At 46.7% G+C, this 14543-nt stretch overlaps 1 protein-coding gene and 1 pseudogene across 1 annotated transcript in view; both read right to left on the minus strand.

Annotated features, from left to right (window-relative positions):
* Positions 1-14543, minus strand: part of FBXW8 (F-box and WD repeat domain containing 8) — a 435985-nt gene that overhangs the window by 85985 nt on the left and 335457 nt on the right. The window lies entirely within an intron of this gene.
* LOC134936086 (5S ribosomal RNA) lies at positions 12995-13113 on the minus strand (annotated as a pseudogene).

The following is a 14543-nucleotide window of genomic DNA, read 5'->3' on the forward strand; positions in this document are numbered from 1 at the left end:
CTGTAGGATAGCACTTTCTGTCAGCGAAACTGGCAAGCCTGATTTGAAGAATCTGTGAGGTGGGAGTTCTTGAAACTCCAGTCTGTACCCCTGGGTAACAATATCCTGTACCCAGGGATCCAGGCCTGAGAACGCCCAGACATGACTGAAATTTCTTAGTCTTGCTCCCACCTGTCCGATTTCCAGGCAGGGAGGTCCACAGTCATGTCGAGGATTTTGAGGAAGCAGAACCAGGTTTCTGTTCCTGGGTACCTGTGGATGTAGGTTTTCGGGATTTCCCCCGACCAACTCTAAAGAAAGTGGAGGGGGATTTGGACTTTCTAACTTTAGCGATCCGAAAGGACTGCATTGCAGACGTGTGATTTGATTTCCTAGTCGGTGGTGTAGCAGAGGGAAGAAAGGTTGACTTACCCGCAGTTGCCGTGGACATCCACGCATCTAACACTTCCCCAAACAGAGCCTGACCTGTGAAGGGTAGATTTTCCACACTTTTCTTAGATTCCGCATCCGCAGACCATTGGCACAGCCAGAGTCCTCTGCATGCCGAGACAGCCATGGAAGTTCTCGCATTCAGATGTCCCAGGTCTTTTATGGCTTCCACCATGAAACCAGCAGAATCCTGTATGTGACGTAAAAACAATTCAATGTCACGTCTATCCATAGAATCTACCTCCTCTAGTAAAGTGCCTGACCACTTTACAATGGCTTTAGAAATCCATGCACAAGCAACAGTGGGTCTTAAAGCTACGCCATTTGCTGTGTATAAAGATAAATGCCTCAATCTTGCGGGTCAGCCGGCTCTTTTAAAGTGGTGGACCCAGGGACAGGCAAAACCACTTTCTTAGACAATCCAGAAACAGAAGCGTCTACTGCCAGCGGGTTTTCCCACTTTTTCCTATCCTCCTCAGGGAAAGGAAAAGCAATGAGAACCCTTTTAGGGATCTGGAATTTTTTCTCTGGGTTTTCCCAGGATTTTTCAAATAATGCATTTAATTCCTTAGATGCAGGGAATGTAAGGGAGGATTTTTTAGTGTCCGTAAAGTAAGCCTCCTCTGCCTGCTCAGGTACCATATCAGTAATGTGTAAAATATACCTAATAGCCTCAATCATGAGTTGCACCCCCTTAGCAAGGGATGCCTCACCCCCCAGGATATCCCCCTCATCGTCTTCTGTATCAGAGTCGGTATCCGTGTCGACTTGCATTATTTGGGCAAGAGCACGTTTCTTAGGATATATATCAGGGGTTTTGGATGAGGTAGCAGGAGCAGAATACAACAAAACCTCTACAGATCTTTTCAAAACCTGTGTTCCTGTCTCATTATGCGTTATGCTAGATGAAATCTGGGATATCATTCCCTTAAGAGAAGCCACTCATGGGGGATCGGATTTAGAAGGCTGAGACAGTACATTGCATTCCTGAGTACATGGAATAAACTCCTCTGGAGAGGGGACACACTCTGCAGCACAAGATACAGAGTCCCTAGACATGGCAATGTGAGATATATAACATATACACACACACAGGAAAATGTCAGACATAGTTTCTTCCAAGTACCTTCAGAGTGAGACAGAATATAAGGAGCCAGCACACACAGCGCCCCAGTTGCGCTGACTGAGTAACCGTAATAAGCTAAAACAGTTAATAACACTCTCTCCCCCCGTTCTATAAACCCCCTGGTACCGCACAGGATAGCTGGAGTTATGTGGAGGGTCAGCGCTCCCTGTCAGCGTCTCTGTATGTGATCTGCAGGGAGAAAATGGCGCTGGTGAGTGCTGGATCCGCTCTGAGAAGCCCTGCCCCCTGTAATGGCGTGTCTTCCCGCACTTATTAGTTTGTACTGGCCTGAGGTTTGCTGCAGCTAACAGTGGGATTAGCCCCTGTTAGCTAGTTTTGACCAGTGTTAGGGTGTTGCGCTGGCCCAGGGCGCCCCTCACAGCACCGCACACTATGGTACCGCTGAGCCCTCCGGAGCGCAACCTGTCAACGCTGCACTCTGACCCTCATGCCGCCATTCCTGCCGGTGACCCGCTTACCGGGTCACCGGCGTCATACTCACCACTCCATCTTCTGGCTCTGTTAGGGGGTGGCGGCAGTGCTGCGGGAGTGAGCGGTCGCCTCGGGGGCTAGCGATCACCCCCCTCAGGAGCTCAGTGTCCTGTCAGCGGAGATAGGGGCCATTAACCTCAAGGGTTGGATCCTACTCCCCACACTAAGTCCCACGAAGCAGGGAGGCTGTTAACTCTTTAAAAAAAAACAACAATAAAACTAAAAGAACTCCTAGGAGCTCCCCTAGCTGTGACCGGCTCCACCGGGCACATTTTCTAAAATGAGTCTGGTAGGAGGGGCATAGAGGGAGGAGCCAGCCCACACTATTAAACTCTTAAAGTGCCCATGGCTCCCAAGGGACCAGTCTATACCCCATGGTACTAATGTGGAACCCAGCATCCTCTAGGACGAAAGAGAAAATAACAAACATATAAAATAAATGCAGAAAACTCTTCAAGAGCTTCCGTAAGCGTAACCAGCACCTCCAGGCACATTTTCTAAACGGAGTCTGGTAGGAAGGGCATAGAGGGAGGAACCAGCCCACACTATCAAATTCTTAAAGTGTCCATGGCTCCTAGTGGACCCGTCTATAGCCCATGGTACTAAATGGAACCCCAGTATCCTCTAGGACGTAAGAGAAAATATAAAAATAAGGCTAAATATAGTACTAATGGCACTATGTTAGAAATTACTGAGGAGGAAAGGGATCTAGGAGTCACTATTTCAGGTGACTTAAGGGCAGGTAAGCAATGTAACAAAGCAATGAGGAAGGCTAGTCAGATGCTTGGTTGCATTGGAAGAGGAATCAGCAGCAGAAAGAAGAGAAGTAATAATGCCACTGTATAGGTCACTGGTACAGCCTCATTTAGAATACAGTGTTCAATTCTGGAGGCCTTATCAGAAAGATATTATTAGAAATAAGAGACTGTACACAGAAGGACAACTAAAATGGTGCATGGCCTCACAATACATACCCAAGACTAAAAAAATTCAATATCTTTAGTCTGGAGCAGAGAATGGAAAGAGGGGACATGATAGAAACTTTCAAAAATATCAAGGGTTTTAACAAAAAACAGGAGGGAAACATTCTTCAAATGAACAGAAGTATTAGAACACAAGGACATGCACTGAGACTGGAGGGAGGTAGGTTCAGGGGAAATTTGAGGAAAAATTACTTCACAGAAAGGGTAGTGGACAAGTGGAATAGCCTCCCATCAGAGGTGGTAGAGGCTAAGACAGTATAGCAATTTAAACATGCATGGGATAGCCATAAGGATATCCTTACAAAGAAATAAGGATCAAATAAGGTTGAGGTAAAAACATGATAAAAAAAAGGGGCAGACTAGATGGGCCAAGTGGTTCTTATCTGCCGTCCAATTTTACCTTTCTCTGTTTCTATGATTAAAACCAAATGCCGCTAACTAGCGAAATCTCAGCAGTTTCAGAATCCCATAAACCTATTATATCTGTCCCAAAAAGCTATTTTATAGTCCAGAGACACACTTATCTGGCCACAATAACTTCAGCAGGCTGGGGGTGAGCTTGATAGAGAGCTTGTACCCTTTTTCATTGAAAAAAACACTGAGGGCAACTATTTACGACTGAGTAAAACTTGATACATACTTATTACACAGCAAATTATACATTATGGTAAGAACTTACCGTTGATAACAGTATTTCTAAGTCCACAGGTTCCACAGGATAACAATGGGATATGATGGAGCGACAGCGGATTGGCACCAAACGATCACAAGCTTTCAGGCCTCCCAGGATGCAACGGGCCCATCCATATATCCCCGTCCACTGGCTCAGGCAAATTAGTTGGATTACAAAGCATCTAGGCAGGAGCATCATGTAGAGCCCTAATCAGGCGAGAAGAACACACATGCACAACCTTCCGTACAAGAAGGAAGAGGTTAGTGAGTAGCAAGATCCTCAAATCAGGTGCATCAGGGTGGGATCCCTGTGGAACCTGTGGACTTAGGAGAAATACCGTTATCAATGGTAAGTTCTTACCATAACGTATATTTCTCCGGCAGGGTCCACAGGTTATCCACAGGATAACAATGGGATTTCCCAAAGCAATTTTAGAGGTGGGGACGCTCCTGATTGGACAGGAGAACCTTTAGCCGGAATTCAGGGTCATAAGAGGCAAAGGTATCCCAGCATAATGTCTAATGAATGTGTTAATGGAAGACTATGTGGCTGCCTTACATATCTGTTCTGCTGAAGCACCATGTTGTGCTGCCTATGAAGGACCTACCTTACGTGTAGAGTATGCCTCTGAAATCGTCATTCGAAGCCCTCTAGCCAGCGTCTATTTAGTAGCAGGCCATCCTCTCTTGTGAATTCTGTAGAAAAGAAGAAAGAATCTGTCTTTCTGATGGCACTTGTGCGATCCACATACATCCTTAATGCTCGGACTACGTCCTGCGACGCATCTCCCGCAGAAAATCCCGATACCTGAAAAGCCGGGACTACATTTTCTTCATTAAGGTGGAATTTAGACACCCCCTTAGGAAGATACCCAGACCTAGTTCTGAGAACTGCTCTATCTGGATAAAAAAAACAGAAAAGGAGAACATGACAGTGCTCTTAAATCTGATACTCTTCTAGCTGACGCCATAGCCAGTAGAAAGAGAACTTTTAGCTGTCAACCATTTAAGATCCATTTTATTAAGTGGTTCAAACGGAGCAACTTGAAGGGCTTTGAGGGCTAGACTTCAGTCCCAAGGCACTGTAAAATGAAAAACAGGAGGTTGAATGTGCAGCATTCCCTGGAAAAAGTACGCACATCCTGTAAATTGGCAATTTTTCTTTTGGAACCCTACAGTCAATGCTGACCTTCAAACCCTTATCCATTCCTACCTAAAAGAAATCTAAGACCCTGGAAACTTGGAAAAATTTCGGATCCATATTTCTTTCACTGCACCATGAATATAGGCCTGCCATATTCGGTGATAAATGCGAGCTGAGGAGGGTTTCATTGCTCTGTGCATTGTTCGAATTTACCTGTAGCGAGAATCCTCTTGACTTCAGGATAGAGGTTTCAAGAGCCACGCCGTTAACGATAGTCGATCCAGATGCCTGTGATAACAAGGACCCTGGATTAGTAGATATGGACGTTGAGGGAGCAGACGTGGAGCATCCATCGACATTTTCTGCAGATCTGTATACCATTGCCTTCTGTGCCAAGCCGGAGCTATTAGAATCACGGCACCCTTTGCTTCTTTTATCTTCCTCGCCAGCCTGGTAGCAGGATGATCGGAGGAAATAAATACGCCAGATGAAACTCCCAATTTACTGACAATGCGTCCAAAAAAGATCGCTCCGGGATCCTTTGTTCTTGTCCCGTATGCGGGCACTTTGTTGTTCAGACGGGACGCCATGAGATATATCTCTGGCAAACCCCACTTGTCTACCAGAGTCTGAAAAACTTCCGGGTGAAGAGCCCATTCGCTTGCTTGAATGGCGTATCGACTGAGAAAATCCGCTTCCCAGTTTAGGAACCCCGAAACGAATACTGTGGACAATGCTGGAAGATGGAGTTCTGCCCATTTTAGTATGTGACTTCCCTCTTTCATTGCTGTTTGGCTTTGTGTTCCTCCCTGATGGTTGAGGTACGCCCCCGCCGTTAAATTGTCCAAGCGGATCTGGACTGGTCTCCTTAAAGAGAGTGTCCTTTGCCTGAATCAATGCCATATATATGGCCCGAAGTTCTAACAGATTTATTGGCAGGCGACTTTTTTCTATGGTCCATTTTCCCTGGAACCATAATCTTCCGGACACTACTCCCCAGCCCTGAAGACTGGCATCCGTTGTCGGGATCTCCCATCTGATATCCAAAAGGTTCTCCCTTTGTCTAGATGGGATGTCTGTAGCCACCAGGCTGATTACTTTTTTACCTTGTGTGAAAGTACCATAGTCTGTTTCTTTATTGTCTGATGTATTCTATTCCATCTGGCTAGAATCAGACGCTGCTGAGGTCTTGAGTGGAATTGTACATACTCCACCATGTCGAATGTTGACACCATCAAACCCATCAGTCGCATAGCTGCATGGATTGCTATCGTTCGACTGTGTAACAGCTCCTGAGTACTTGACTGTACCTTGGATATCTTGTTCCGAGGTTATCCATTTTCTGCAGACTTGAATTCAGTACAGCCCCACAGTGAGTCATCCGTTGTGACGGAACCAGAGATGACTTTTCCCAATATATGAACCACTAGTGCCTCTGCAGACAAGTCATTGTCTGTTGGAGATGGCACAGAAGCATTTCCTGTGCCAGGATAAAAAAAGGTGTTCGAGGTATGGCAATTTTGGCAATTTTCTTATCCCCTTCTTGCGGAGATAAGATGCCATAATCATAATTTTGGTAAATACTCTGGAGGCTGTGGGTAACCCCAAAGGGTAAGGTCTGGAACTGAAAATGTTGCTGGAGGATGGTAAACCTGACTATCCAAGGATACCATGTAATTCCCTGGTTCCATGCCAAAAATAAGAATTTACTTACCGATAATTCTATTTCTCATAGTCCGTAGTGGATGCTGGGACTCCGTCAGGACCATGGGGAATAGCGGGCTCCGCAGGAGACAGGGCACATCTAAAAAAGCTTTTAGGTCACATGGTGCGTACTGGCTCCTCCCCCTATGACCCTCCTCCAAGCCTCAGTTAGGTACTGTGCCCGGACGAGCGTACACAATAAGGAAGGATCTTGAATCCCGGGTAAGACTCATACCAGCCACACCAATCACACCGTACAACTTGTGATCTGAACCCAGTTAACAGTATGATAACACAAACGAAGTAGCCTCTGAACAGATGGCTCACAACAACAGTAATAACCCGATTTTTGTAACAATAACTATGTACAAGCATTGCAGACAATCCGCACTTGGGATGGGCGCCCAGCATCCACTACGGACTATGAGAAATAGAATTATCGGTAAGTAAATTCTTATTTTCTCTAACGTCCTAGTGGATGCTGGGACTCCGTCAGGACCATGGGGATTATACCAAAGCTCCCAAACGGGCGGGAGAGTGCGGATGACTCTGCAGCACCGAATGAGAGAACTCCAGGTCCTCTTTAGCCAGAGTATCAAATTTGTAAAATTTTACAAACGTGTTCTCCCCTGACCACGTAGCTGCTCGGCAAAGTTGTAATGCCGAGACTCCTCGGGCAGCCGCCCAGGATGAGCCCACTTTCCTTGTGGAATGGGCCTTTACAGATTTAGGCTGTGGCAGGCCTGCCACAGAATGTGCAAGTTGGATTGTACTACATATCCAACGTGCAATCGTCTGTTTAGACGCAGGAGCACCCTACTTGTTGGGTGCATACAATGTAAACAACGAGTCAGATTTTCTGACTCCAGCTGTCCTTGAAATATATATTTTTAATGCTCTGACAACGTCCAGTAACTTGGAGTCCTCCAAGTCGCTAGTAGCCGCAGGCACCACAATAGGCTGGTTCAAGTGAAATGCCGAAACCACCTTAGGGAGAAATTGAGGACGTGTCCTCAATTCTGCCCTGTCCGAATGGAATATCAGATATGGGCTTTTGTATGACAAAGCTGCCAACTCCGAAACTCTCCTGGCTGAAGCCAGGGCCAACAGCATGGTTACCTTCCATGTAAGGTATTTTAAATCTACCGATTTTAAAGGCTCAAACCAATGAGATTTGAGAAAATTTAGAACCACGTTCAAATCCCACGGTGCCACTGGAGGCACTATTGGGGGTTGTATATGTAGTACACCTTTGACAAAAGTTTGTACTTCAGGCACTGACGCCAATTCCTTCTGGAAGAAAATTGATAAGGCCGAAATTTGAACTTTAATGGACCCCAATTTGAGGCCCATAGACAATCCTGCTTGCAGGAAATGTAAGAATCGACCCAATTGAAATTCTTCCGTTGGAGCCTTCTTGGCCTCACACCACGCAACATATTTTCTCCAAATGCGGTGATAATGTTGTGCGGTCACTTCTTTCCTGGCTTTAATTAAAGTAGGAATAACTTCCTCAGGAATGCCCTTCTCTTTTAGAATCCGGCATTCAACCGCCATGCCGTCAAACGCAGCCGCGGTAAGTCTTGGAACATACAAGGTCCCTGCTGAAGCAGATCCCTTCTTAGAGGTAGAGGCCACGGATCCTCCGTGAGCATCTCTTGAAGTTCCGGATACCAAGTTCTTCTTGGCCAGTCCGGAGCTACCAGTATTGTTCTTACTCCTCTTTTCCGTATAATTCTCAGTACCTTTGGTATGAGAGGCAGAGGAGGGAACACATACACTGACTGGTACACCCACGGTGTTACCAGAGCGTCCACAGCTATTGCCTGAGGGTCTCTTGACCTGGCGCAATACCTGTCCAATTTTTTGTTGAGGCGAGACGCCATCATGTCCACCTTTGGTTTTTCCCAACGGTTCACAATCATGTGGAAAACTTCTGGATGAAGTCCCCACTCTCCCGGGTGAAGGTCGTGTCTGCTGAGGAAATCTGCTTCCCAGTTGTCCACTCCCGGGATGAACACTGCTGACAGTGCTACGACATGATTCTCCGCCCAGCGCAGAATCCTTGCAGCTTCTGCCATTGCACTCCTGCTTCTCGTGCCGCCTTGTCGGTTTACGTGGGCGACTGCCGTGATGTTGTCGGACTGGATCAACACCGGCTGACCCTGAAGCAGCGATTTTGCCAGGCTTAGAGCATTGTAGATCGCTCTTAGCTCCAGTATATTTATGTGAAGAGACGTCTCCAGGTTTGACCACACGCCCTGGAAGTTTCTTCCCTTTGTGACTGCTCCCCAACCTCGTAGGCTGGCATCCGTAGTCACCAGGACCCAGTCCTGTATGCCGAATCTGCGGCCCACTAACAGATGGGCAGTCTGCAACCACCACAGGAGAGACAACCTTGTTCTCGGTGACAGTGTTATCCGCTGATGCATGTGCAGATGCGATCCGGACCATTTGTCCAGCAGATCCCACTGAAATGTTCGTGCATGGAATCTGCCGAATGGAATCGCTTCGTACGAAGCCACCATCTTTCCCAGGACTCTTGTGCATTGATGTACTGACACAGTTCCTGGTTTTAGGAGGTTCTTGACAAGTTCGGATAACTCCCTTGCTTTCTCTTCCGGGAGAAATACCTTTTTCTGAACCGTGTCCAGAATCATGCCCAGGAACAGCAGATGTGTTGTCGGGGTCAATTGAGATTTTGGAAGATTTAGAATCCACCCGTGTTGCTGAAGCACTACTTGTGTTAGCGCTACACCGACTTCCAGCTGTTCTCTGGACTTTGCCCTTACCAGGAGATCGTCCAAGTAAGGGATAATTAATACGCCTTTTCTTCGTAGAAGAACCATCATTTCGGTCATTACCTTGGTAAAGACCCGAGGGGCCGTGGACAACCCAAACGGCAGCGTTTGAAACTGATAATGACAGTCTTGTATCACGAACCTGAGATACCCTTGGTGTGAGGGGTAAATCGGGACATGTAGATAAGCATCTTTTATGTCCAAGGACACCATGAAGTCTCCTTCTTCCAGATTCGCTATCACTGCTCTGAGTGACTCCATCTTGAACTTGAATTTCTTTATGTACAGGTTCAAGGATTTCAGATTTAGAATAGGCCTTACCGAACCGTCCGGTTTCGGTACCACAAATAGTGTGGAATAATACCCCTTTCCCTGTTGTAGGAGGGGTACCTTGACTATCACCTGCTGAGAATACAGCTTGTGAATGGCTTCCAAAACCGACGTCCTTTCTGAGGGAGACGTTGGTAAAGCAGACTTTAGGAACCGGCGAGGGGGAGACCTTTCGAACTCCAGCATGTAACCCTGAGATACTATCTGCAGGACCCACGGGTCCACTTGTGAGTGAACCCATTGATTGCTGAAAATCTTGAGTCGACCCCCCACCGTTCCTGAGTCCGCTTGTAAAGCCCCAGCGTCATGCTGATGGCTTTGTAGAAGCCGGGGCGGGCTTCTGTTCCTGGGCAGGGGCTGCTTGCTGCCCTTTCTTACCCTTTCCTCTGCCTCGCGGCAGATAAGACTGTCCTTTTGGTCGCTTTTTATAGGAGCGAAAGGACTGCGGCTGAAAAGACGGTGTCTTTTTCTGTTGGGAGGGGGTCTGAGGTAAAAAAGTGGATTTGCCGGCAGTTGCCGTGGCCACCAGGTCCGAAAGACCGACCCCAAACAATTCCTCTCCTTTATATGGCAATACTTCCATATGCCTCTTGGAATCCGCATCACCTGACCACTGTCGCGTCCATAAACTTCTTCTGGCAGATATGGACATCGCGCTTACTCTTGATGCTAGAGTACAAACATCCCTCTGAGCATCTCGCATATAAAGGAAAGCATCCTTTAATTGCTCTAGAGTCAATAAAATACTGTCCCTATCCAGGGTATCAATATTTTCAGTCAGAGAATCCAACCACACTACCCCAGCACTGCACATCCAGGCTGAGGCTATTGCCGGTCGCAGTATAACACCAGTATGTGTGTATATACTCTTCAGTGTAGTTTCCAGCCTCCTATCTGCTGGATCCTTGAGGGCGGCCGTATCAGGAGACGGCAACGCCACTTGCTTTGATAAACGTGTGAGCGCCTTATCCACCCTAGGGGGTGTTTCCCAGCGCGCCCTAACCTCTGGTGGGAAAGGGTATAATGCCAATAACTTCTTGGAAATTAGCAGTTTTCTATCGGGGTTAACCCACGCTTCATCACACACGTCATTCAATTCCTCTGATTCTGGAAAAAATACAGGTAGTTTTTTCACCCCCCACATAATACCCCTTTTTGAGGTACCAGCAGTATCAGAGATCTGCAAAGCCTCCTTCATTGCCGTGATCATATAACGTGTGGCCCTATTGGAAAATACGTTTGTTTCTTCACCGTCGACACTAGATTCATCTGTGTCGGTACCCGTGTCGACTGACTGAGGTAAAGGACGTTTTACAGCCCCTGACGGTGTCTGAGACGCCTGAACCGGTACTAACTGGTTTGCCGGGCGTCTTATTTCGTCAACTGACTTTTGTAATGTGCTGACATTATCACGTAATTCCATAACTAAAGCCATCCATTCCGGTGTCGACTCCCTAGGGGGTGACATTACCATCATCGGCAATTGCTCTGCCTCCACACCAACATCGTCCTCATACATGTCGACACACACGTACCGACACACAGCAGCCACACAGGGAATGCTCTAATCGAAGACAGGACCCCCTAGCCCTTTGGGGAGACAGAGGGAGAGTTTGCCAGCACACACCAAAAGCGCTATAAATGTATATAAACAACCCTAGAAGGTGTTGTTTACTATATATGCGCTCTTAATATATAAATATCGCCAATTTATGCCCCCCTTCTCTTTGTTACCCTGTTTCTGTAGTGCAGTGCAGGGGAGAGACCTGGGAGCCTTCCTCACCAGCGGAGCTGAGCAGGAAAATGGCGCTGAGTGCTGAGGAGAATAAGCTCCGCCCCTTTTTCGGCGGGCTTTTCCCCGGTTTTTATGAAACTGGCCTGGGTTAAAATACATACATATAGCCTTAATGGCTATATGTGATGTATTTATTTTGCCACTAAAGGTAATTATATTGCTGCCCAGGGCGCCCCCAGCAGCGCCCTGCACCCTCCGTGACTGAGTCAGTGAGCCGTGTGACAACAATGGCGCACAGCTGCCGTGCTGTGCGCTACCTTCAAGAAGACTGAGGAGTCTTCTGCCGCCTGCTTTCCGGACCTCCGTTCTGCCGTCTCTTCAGCGTCTGTAAGGGGGATCGGCGGCGCGGCTCCGGGACGAACCCCAGGCTGACCTGTGTTCCGACTCCCTCTGGAGCTAAGTGTCCAGTAGCCTAAGACTCCAATCCATCCTGCACGCAGGTGAGTTGGAAATCTCTCCCCTAAGTCCCTCGATGCAGTGATCCTGTTGCCAGCAGGAATCACTGAGATTGAAACCTAAAAAAAAACTTTTCTAAACAGCTCTTTAGGAGAGCCACCTAGATTGCACCCTCTCGGACGGGCACAAAAACCTAACTGAGGCTTGGAGGAGGGTCATAGGGGGAGGAGCCAGTACGCACCATGTGACCTAAAAGCTTTTTTAGATGTGCCCTGTCTCCTGCGGAGCCCGCTATTCCCCATGGTCCTGACGGAGTCCCAGCATCCACTAGGACGTTAGAGAAATTATGGAACGCAACGTCTCCACGTGAACCGTGGTACCCAAACTTATCTGTTTAGGATTTTGAGATTGGGGTGAAAGGATCCTTCTGAACCCAAACCCGGTTGGAGAAAAAACCCTTGTCCCTATTGTGCAGGGGTTACTGGAATGACTATTCATGACAAAGGCAATTTCTGAACTGCTTCTTGCAAACCCCTGTCCTTCGCCTCTACCCGAGACGGACTGGAACAGAAAAACCTTTGAGGAGGATGCTTCTTAACGAGAAACATAACCTAAAGATACCGCTTCTTGCACCCAGGTATTTGTTTGTAGACTTTTACCAGATCTGTGCAAACTGAGGAAGTCGGCCACCTATCCTGGGGTCCCCCGGAAGGAGGCCCCCACCATCATGCTGATGGCTTATCCTTTGGTTTGAAAGCTGGACTCTCAGTTTGCCTTTGCTTTACCAAACTTATTGTATTGGGGCTGTTACGTTCCTTTATGACCGATAAGGCCATAAACAGGACCCCTATGTTGGGGTTATATGTGGAAGGAAACGTGATCTTCTTGGAGTATGATTTTGACTCCAGAATATATTACCAAACAGAAACTTCCAGCCAAAGGCAAAGTTTCCAGAACCTTCTTTGATTCTGAATCAGCTTTTCATGTATGTAAGCAAAACTGCTCTGCAAGCAACTATTGTTAATGCTGATGCCCTAGAACATTAGTGTCCATATGAGCTATATGGGATTCTTGCTCCCTTGCAGGTGCTGAAAACCTGTCTTTCAGTACTTCAACCCAGTGTACCTACAGCACCTGGTATTCCAAGGTAGTCTCCCATCCAAGAACTAACCAGGCCCATCACTGCTTAGCTTCCAAGATCCAGTGAGATTGGGCCTATCCAGTGCGGTGTGGCTGTAGATTGCAAGGTGAAGTCATGGCTAGCCTTATGACTGCCCCAGACAGAGACAATATGGTTTTCAGAAAACCATCCCTCTTTTGACGTTGACGGCAAAGGCCATATATATTTTCGCACTATCAAATGAGATACGTATCTCTTTAGGAGACATTTCCCATTTTTAAACCGTCCCCAGCTGGAAAAAGATATTTGGAATCCCATTTACTGGGAACCTATATTCTTTATTGGGTATAGCCCAAACCTTTTCCATGATTTTCATCAGCTGCTGGGGTCCCCCCTGAGGAGGCCCTATTTTTTGGGGATGTTTAAACATAGGCACCTTATTTTTAACACAGGCTCTGCTAAATCCTCTAAGGATAGAAAAACCTTTACTGCTCTCATTAACTCAGCTATATTCACTGAGCTGATACTTTTACCTGTTCTTTGTATGCCGAAGAAGAGTATATAGAGCTTTCATCGTCTGATGAATCATCCTGTGTAGCCTGTGCAGTTGATGATTTATTTATACTCGGTTTCTCAGCTTGTATTATTAGAGAAGCTGTTGGGGATACCGTAGGTAGAAAGCTTCCTGTATGGGTTAATAATGAACCCTATAGCTGGTATCGAAGCTGTAGGAATTAACCTTTCAGCTATACTGGACAAGGTCTGTGCAAACATCGCCCAAGGGGGATCTATCTGTACTTGACGTAGATCAGAGATCTGCCTTGTATCATACTGACAAGCAAAGCATCCTGTACTAGATCAGAGAGGTATATACAGTTTTTGCAAGACAACATGATGAGTGTTGGTGTTACTGTAAGTGTACCTTTGCCGCTCTTAGACATGATAAATAATCAGCACTTTCACAGTGTACTACACAATTTGTGACTGTAACCACTGTATAGTTCTAAAGTGATATCAATCCGACCCTTACCCATGCACCAACATTGAGGATCAGTAGACCAACTGACAAACATATATAACATGTGACTGACTGCTAGTGTGATTGCTGAATTTAAACATATATTAAATTCAGCAATCACACTAGCAGTCAGTCACATGTTATATATTAGTCATATGAGCACATAATCAACTACAAACACATTTAAGTATGATACTCATATGCAATAGGCACTTAAACTTAACTATTCATACTGAAAAAAGTAGATAGAAATTTACTGCTGTATAACCCGTACTCGGTAGAGTGGGATACAGGGAGACTCACCTCACTTCCAAGATCGATCAATACGTTAGCGAACGCTGAGTGGATCCAGACGCTACTAGTGTACACCGCCGCTCCGGGAACTTTAAGTGAACACAGACGCACTGTGCATACAGATGCACCGGCCATACAGACGCCTGTATTTCGACCGGGTCTCCTCGCGGTAGTGCTTACTGAACACAGACGCAGCGGCCTATGCTGCGACCGAGACCCCTCGTTGTAGCGTCTGAGAC

Source organism: Pseudophryne corroboree, chromosome 1, assembly GCF_028390025.1.
Source record: "Pseudophryne corroboree isolate aPseCor3 chromosome 1, aPseCor3.hap2, whole genome shotgun sequence".
NCBI lineage: Eukaryota > Metazoa > Chordata > Amphibia > Anura > Myobatrachidae > Pseudophryne > Pseudophryne corroboree.